Source organism: Mirounga angustirostris, unplaced genomic scaffold (genome assembly GCF_029215605.1).
Source record: "Mirounga angustirostris isolate CCGP_5_RB_7025 unplaced genomic scaffold, mMirAng1.0.hap1 SCAF_5, whole genome shotgun sequence".
Taxonomy (NCBI): Eukaryota; Metazoa; Chordata; class Mammalia; order Carnivora; family Phocidae; genus Mirounga; species Mirounga angustirostris.
This window is the reverse complement of record NW_026991713.1, coordinates 176816621-176824157: the sequence shown is the minus strand read 5'-3', so window position 1 is coordinate 176824157 and position 7537 is coordinate 176816621.

Here is a 7537-nt window from a genome sequence, read left to right as displayed (position 1 = left end):
ATACAGGGCCGGCAGGCGGGCTGTACGTCTGAGCACAGTGGGGACACTCGGTGGCGGGCAAACAGGCCTGACAAAGAGAGAAGCACACATTGGCAGTGGCTTTCGGCCCAAGCTATCCATCCGAGGAGCCACCCTCCTTCTGCAAGGGGGACAAATTCCCCTTCCAGCAGCGCTATGCCCTCCAAAAGAAAGCCTCCTTTCCATGGAATTATGAGGCAAGGTGCCCCCACCCAGCATCGGAGGCTCTCACAGCCTGATTTGGGCTCCCCCCTTCTCCGCAAGTGCCTTATGCTCTAGTCACCGCAGGTGATCCCTTATGCCCCCAAACTCCCTGCACTTCCCAGCCTCAGGGCCTTGGCTCATGCTATTCCTCCACCATAAATGCCTGTCCCTTCTTTGTCTAGTTGGGAAAATCGTATGCATCCTCTAAGACCTAGTGCAAACATTACCTCATTTCTGGAAGATTCCCTGACACCCACCTCCCCAGCAGCATTGACGTTTCCCCCAGCGGTGTCCCTCTAGTACTTTGTCACCTGTGTGGGTATCCATTTCTGCCTGCACTTTGGGCCCCGAGGGCTGGGTCCATACATAAGCAAGGCATGTGTTCAATACATTATTTTTTAATGAGGAAATAAATGGATGAACACGTCCAACCCGTTTTGACTCCTGCCCGGGGAAGGACTCCGCACATGTCACCACCCCCTGCCCAGGCCCAACATCCTTCGCTACAAAGACGAAGAACTCTCCGTGAGTTGTAGAATTGACAGGAATCAGGCAACGGCTCTTTATTTCCTTCTCAGAGGGAAATTTCTCATTCTCCTGGATGGCTACTCGTACATAATGCAAAATAATCACCTCTTCTCAGCCTAAAAACAGCTCTTCTTGAATCTAGCTGGCAGATGTCTCAAATGGAAGGCTCCAGTGCAGCTGAACGTGCAGAGCCGGAGAGTCAGGGAGCCCTGGCACCCCCCACCCCACCGCCTTGCTCACACGGAGCCCGGCGAGCCCTGCAATGTCCGAGGGAGGGAAGCGCCGGGCTCCGGGCCCGACTCCAGAGAAGCCGCAACACCCTCCCATCTGCCTCCTCCTGCCTGCTTGCCCACCCACTGCAATCACACTGCTCTGTGTTTGCCTAGCATGGCACGGTTTTCCCAAACACTTCCATTCCCGTCTCTCGTGGGGTCCTTACCACCCACCCGCAAGGGCACAACACGGGCCCGGTTATCCACCCACCCCACCCCCCCAGCCGGCTGTCCGGAGCTTACTGGAGCAGGAGTGCCTCGGGGGCCGCCTCTGCGCCGTGGCAGGAACCCGAGATGAGCCGCGGTCCCTGCGTGGGACACCCGCTCGGAAAAGCCCCGTGCGAATCAAGGCTGCTGACATCTGTCAATTTGAGAAAGGCCTCTCCAGCAGAGGGGGCAGCCCGCATCCTGCTGGGGAGAATGAAAATTGGCTCATCCTTCTAAAGAGCAGCGTGCTGATGCCTGCCGGATTTGGAAACTCTGAGGCTCATTGGAAATCAATGAGTCAGGACGCAGGCTTCTAATTCCGGTCCTGCCACTGACGGGCCGTGTGACCTTGTGCAAAGCCTCAGGTCACTCTGGGAGGCCCTGTAAGAAGAAGATAAGGGTAGACCTCCGGGGGTTTTCAGCCCGTAGGCTCTCAAAGTTCATGACATCCTAAATCAAAAAGAGCCGCATTTCCCAGAGTGCAGCTATCGTACCAACACATTTGTAACGAGGCACTGGCTTCCCACCTAGTTCTATCTGGTGCCACCAGGTAAGAGGTTCTGCTTCTAGATCAGACAGCATCTGAACCGAAGAGCAGAGGCATCCGGAGCAGGACCCCTGCAGTCAGGAAGGTCTGGGTTCACACCCACCCTCACGCCACCACTGAGTGTGACCCTGGGCCTTCGGCTTCAGTTTGCTTCCCTGTAAAACAAGTCTACAAAACGGGGCTTCTGATAGTCCGCACAGTAGGGCAGACGGCATCGCGGTGAAGGCTAATTGAGATGACACAGCGCCTGCATGTAGGAAGTGCCCAGCAAACACACCTAATATTCTGATCATTCATATTGAACAAAAATGATAAAGACAGTTCCTTCAAAGTTAGTTGATTTAGGCACAGATGCCCATATATAGGTAGGTAGGTAAGTAGGTAGGCAGGCAGGCAGACAGACAGATGTAGATAGATACTGAAGATTTCTTGAGTTAATGAAGAGACTAGCTTAGAACAATGTAACAGAGGGCGCCTGGGTGGCTCAGTTGGTTAAGCAGCTGCCTTCAGCTCAGGTCATGATCCTGGAGTCCCGGGATCGAGTCCTGCATTGGGCTCCCTGCTCGGCGGGGAATCTGCTTCTCCCTCTGACCCTCCCCGCTCTCATGTGCTCTCTCTCATTCTCTCTCTCTCAAATAAGTAAATAAAATCTTTAAAAAAAAAAAAAAAAAAAGAACAACGTAACAGAAAGACCTGACATTTTGAATTGTCTCAGCCCCACAACAGGTTAAGCTGCTGCCCCCACCCCCAGCCCTGATCCCTGGGACACCAGCTTCCCTCCAAGCAAGTTCTAGATGCAACCCCCTTCCCCTCCCCCCACTCGCCCAGCCCTCCTGCCATATTCTACCACCTTCACCATTGCTTGGCCACCAGTGTGTGGGGTGCCAGCCCCTTGGGCAGGGCCTGCGGTAAACTCCATCCAGCCTTTCAACCCCATAGTTCCATAGAAACCTTGTCCGATGGGATTTTCACTCCAGCACAAAGAAGATGGGAGTTATTTTATCTCACAATCTGATGAGCAGCTTGGGATGGTTTTTTGGTTTTTTTCCTCCTTGTCAGTGTCAAGACTAGTGATCACAAGTTTCTATGCCTGTAGCAGCAGTTACCATAAGTAAGTGAAGACTCGGAGAAGGAATCTGGCACTAACATTAGCATGATATTTCCATTTTGCTACAGCCATTAACAGAGGCTTTGGGCTTGGGGGACAATATGGTATGGTGGAAACTGAGGCTAAGTGGAGACACATGCAGAACAGTCTCTGTGTTATAATTTGGGAGTGAGGGCCCAATTTCTCTACTTTCTCTGATTTCTCAGATTTTTCCAGATTTTAGACAAAATCTGCCAAATTTTAAAGTATCGGCTCAATTTTGTTTCCTATGGGGTCAAATAAATCTGCAGGCCAGATTCAAGCCCTGGGCCATCATTTTGTGAGCTTTCATTGGGCCACCTCTTCCCCGTCACCTCCAGTGTGTGTGGACAGGAGTGAAGAGTGGCAGGGTCACCATGTGTGGTTGTCCAGGGTGTGCACTGCCCAAGGGTACCACACCTAAAAGGCATCTCAGGCATTCAAGGTCTGTACTATGAATTTCAACAGTTTTCCAGCAGAGGGCAGTCACATGTCATGCTCTAACAAAATCAGCTTTTATCACGAACATTTTCGTGTCTTAAGGCAGGGGTCTCCTTTTTCTAATTCCCACAAAGATGTTATAAGAACCAGTGGCAATCCTGAGGGTGGGGAATTTTTTTTTTAAGATTTTATTTATTTAGGGGCACCTGGGTGGCTCAGTCATTAAGCGTCTGCCTTCGGCTCAGGTCACGATCCTGGAGTCCTGGGATCGAGCCCCACATCGGGCTCCCTGCTCGGCGGGAAGCCTGCTTCTCCCTCTCCCACGCCCCCTGCTGGTGTTCCCTCTCTCACTGTGTCTCTCTCTGTCAAATAAATAAATAAAATCTTAAAAAAAAATTTTTTTTTTTATTTATTTGAGAGAGAAAGAAAGCGAGAGACATACACAGCCGAGGGGGAGAGGGAGAGGCAGAAGGGGACTCCAAACTGAGCAGGGAGCCCAGGGACGTGGGGCTCCATCCTGGGATCCCAGGACCCTGGGATCATGACATGAGCCGAAAGCAGACGCTCCACGACTGAGCCACCCAGGCGCCCCCTGAGGGTGGAGAATATTGAAGTGTATGATCCCATCCATTCTGACTGGGTTGCAAAATGATGATTCCAAATACCAAGTGCTGGTGAGGTTCTGGAGGAGGCAGAGCCGCCGTGCAGCTCTGAGGGATAAATCAGTACACCCCCACTTTGCAAACTGGCAGCACCTAATCAAGCTGAACGTGCAAATACCCGTGAGCCAGCAATCCTACTAGGCGTATGCCCAACAGCATGCATCCGTACGTGCACCCATGAAGAGCCCAGGCCAGAAAGAGCTCTGCATCAGTGACTGGAAGGATCAGTAAGTGGTGGCATATTGGACAGCCATGCAAAAGAGTAAACCACTACGGGGCACCTGGGTGGCTCAATCGGTTAATCGTCTGCCTTCGGCTCGGGTAAACCACTACGACAAACCATAATACAGACAATCTCACAAAACTCACGTTGAGTAAGCGAATCCAGCCACGAAGAGCACATCCCATGAGATTCCACTTGTATAAATGTAAACAGCAAGCAAAGTTCACCTCTGGTGTCTGACGTGGGGACAGCACTTTCCCTGGGGCGGGGGGCGGGGGGAGGGGGACACAGGGAATCTCCTAAGGTGCTGAGAGGTTCTGCTTCTTGAGCTGGGTGGTGGTCACATGGATGGGTTCACTCAGGAAATCCACCCATCCATTCACACTCATGCTCTCTGCACTTTTCCATAAGCACGCAGTAGCCCAGTAAACAACGTCACAGGAGACAATCCCATGTGTGCATTGGGCAGGGAAGGACTTCGGAGGAGAGAGGGAGAGAAACCACCAGACCCCTGGAAAACATTGCTGGCCTCTTGTTTCCTGGATAAAAGAAAATGTTACAAGTTATTGGCACACCCCTGGAGCCTGATGAAGTTGATTTGTGAGCAAGATGGGCAGCCACCCATCCCCCTGCAAAACGGAGATGCTCAGGCAAGAAACACCATGAGGTCAAAGTCTAGACCCAGCATTCCCCCATGTCCTGTAGATGACCGCAAGCGCTATCTGAGCTCCCCTAAAGTCTCGCAGGTCTTCTTGGCCTCCCCTGGCTTCGGGGCGCTTTGCTTCTGATGGCCTGCACCTGCAGAAATGGAGAGGTGCCTGGAGGGTGCACCCCCAGGTGAACCCTTAGTCAGGGACACACAGGTACTTGAATATGAAAGCCCAGCTCCTTGGCCTGAGCCCGGACAAACCTTCTGGGGGACTTTGCCAAAAACCCTGGCCCCACTTGGCTTCTTGGTCTCTTCCGCCCTTGCCCCTCCCACCCTGGGACCACAACCCTAACGGATGACTTGCACGCCAATCACCATCTCAGGGTTTGCTTCTGGGGAACCTGGCCTAGAAGACAGGGGAAAATGGATTCTAGCATCTCGGAGATTTCGAAATCTGAGAAGGCAGTGGTGGGGACTCCTGCCTCCCACATACATGCCTGAATATCAGGTTTCTGCAAAGGCCAGCCAGTGGCTTGCAACAAGCTTGCAAGCGGCTGTCATCATTTCCAGGACTTGCTATTACTCAAGTTGTAATGTTTTCTTTGGGTACACAGACATGCTTCCACGGGCAGTGCCCCAGGGCTGACAAAGCCTGCTCCCCACAGAGCCTTCTTAACCCATGTGTTGCTGAGCCTTAATGATTGAAGTGCTCAGCTGAAAAAAATAAAGTGCCAAACTGAGTTCTAGCGGTCTTCCTCCAGTTTGAAGGGGGTAAAGAATGGTTCCTCTCCGGGGCGCCTGGGTGGCTCAGTTGTTAAGCATCTGCCTTCGGCTCAGGTCATGTTCCTGGGGTCCTGGGATCGAGCCCCGCATCGGGCTCCTTGCTCTGCGGGGAGCCTGCTTCTCCCTCTCCCACTCCCCCTGCTTGTGTTCCCTCTCTTGCTGTGTCTCTCGCTGTCAAATAAATAAATAAAATCTTAAAAAAAAAAAAAAAAAAGAATGGTTCCTCTCCTAGAACTTCTGCAGTGTTACGGGTGAGCATGCACACTCTGGCCCTGGAATAGATCCAGGATCCACCATTTACCAGCTGCTCATCCTAAGTCAAGCCACGGGCCCTTTCTGCCCTCCGAATGTCCCCATCTGTCCAATGGACACAAGAAGGCCAACCTCTCAGGATTATAGTGAGTGTTGGTCAAAGATAATATTAAGTGGGAAACCGGCCTATGAAAAGGTGTTAAAGAAATGCAAAGAAAAAGTACAACTCCATCACAGGCTGGGCAAAAGTCAAGTCTCTCCCACTCTGTGGGAGCACAATGGGGTACCCCGACTTCAGAAATGTGTCTGGTAGCACCTACTAGAGGTACATCTACATACACCCCACATCCCAGCAAGCTCCCCCATTTCCAAGAGAAATAAGGGCCTGGATACACCCAAAGGCAAGTTCAAGAATGTCCACCGCAGCCATATTTATGACGGGCAAAAGCTGGACACAACCCACGTGTCCCTCGGTGGGTTGTAGCATGTAGAATATTCTGGTGATGGAATGTGATACAGCAACGAGAAGGAACAACCCACCTACCCAACAACATGCACAAGTCTCACAGACTCTGCCGAGCAAGGAAGCCCAATCAAGTTCAAAAACAGACAAAACTGTCTCAGTTCAGGCTGCTACAACAAAGTTCCCACAGACTGGGTGGCTTATAAACAACAGGAACTTATTTCCCACAGTGCTAAAAGCTCCAAGTCCAGGATCAGGGTGCCAGCATGGTTGGGTTCTGGCAAGGACCCTCATCCGGGGGTGCAGACGCCTTTGCCTAGAATGATCCAGCAATTCCACTCCCAGATAAGTAACCAAAAGAGTGGAAAACAGGCATTCAAACCAAGACTTGTGCATGAATGTTCATTAGCAGCATTCACAAGAGCCAGAAGGTGGAAACAGCCCAGTGTCCATCAATGGATGAACAGATAAACAAAATGCAGTCTATCCAGAGAGTAAAATATTATTCCTCCATAAAAGGAACAAAGTACTTTACTGCTACATGCCAGGATGTGGTTGAACTGCAAAATATAAGTGAAAGAAGCCAAACGCAAAAGGACATATATGGTAGAATTCCATTTAAATGAAATACTCGGGATCGCAAATCCATAGGGACAGAAAGCAGATGAGTGATTTTCAGGGGCTGGGGGGGAAAGGGAATGGGGAGTGGGTACAGGGTTTCAGTTGAGGGACAACGTTCTGGAACTAGATCGTGGGGATGGTTGCACAATTTGTGAATTACTTAGTGCCACTGAATTGTGCGCTTTAAAATGGTTCAAATGATAGATTTTATGTTCTGTGTATTTTGCCACACACACACACAGCTAAACACAGAGCTGCCATATGACTCAGCAGTTCCCCTCCTAAGTAGAGAGCCAAGCGAAGTGAAAGCATATGTCCACACGAAAACTGTCCGCGAATGTTCCCAGCAGCGTGATTCCTAACAGCCAACGGCTAGAAACAATCCAGATGTCCCTCAAACCATGATCGCATGTGTGAGCTTCCCAGGGCTGCCAAACCAAATTACCGCAAACCAGGTGCCTTGAAACCATGGAAATACATGGAAAATACATGGAAATGTACTGTCTCACAGCTCCGGAGACCAGATGGCAGAAATCAGGCA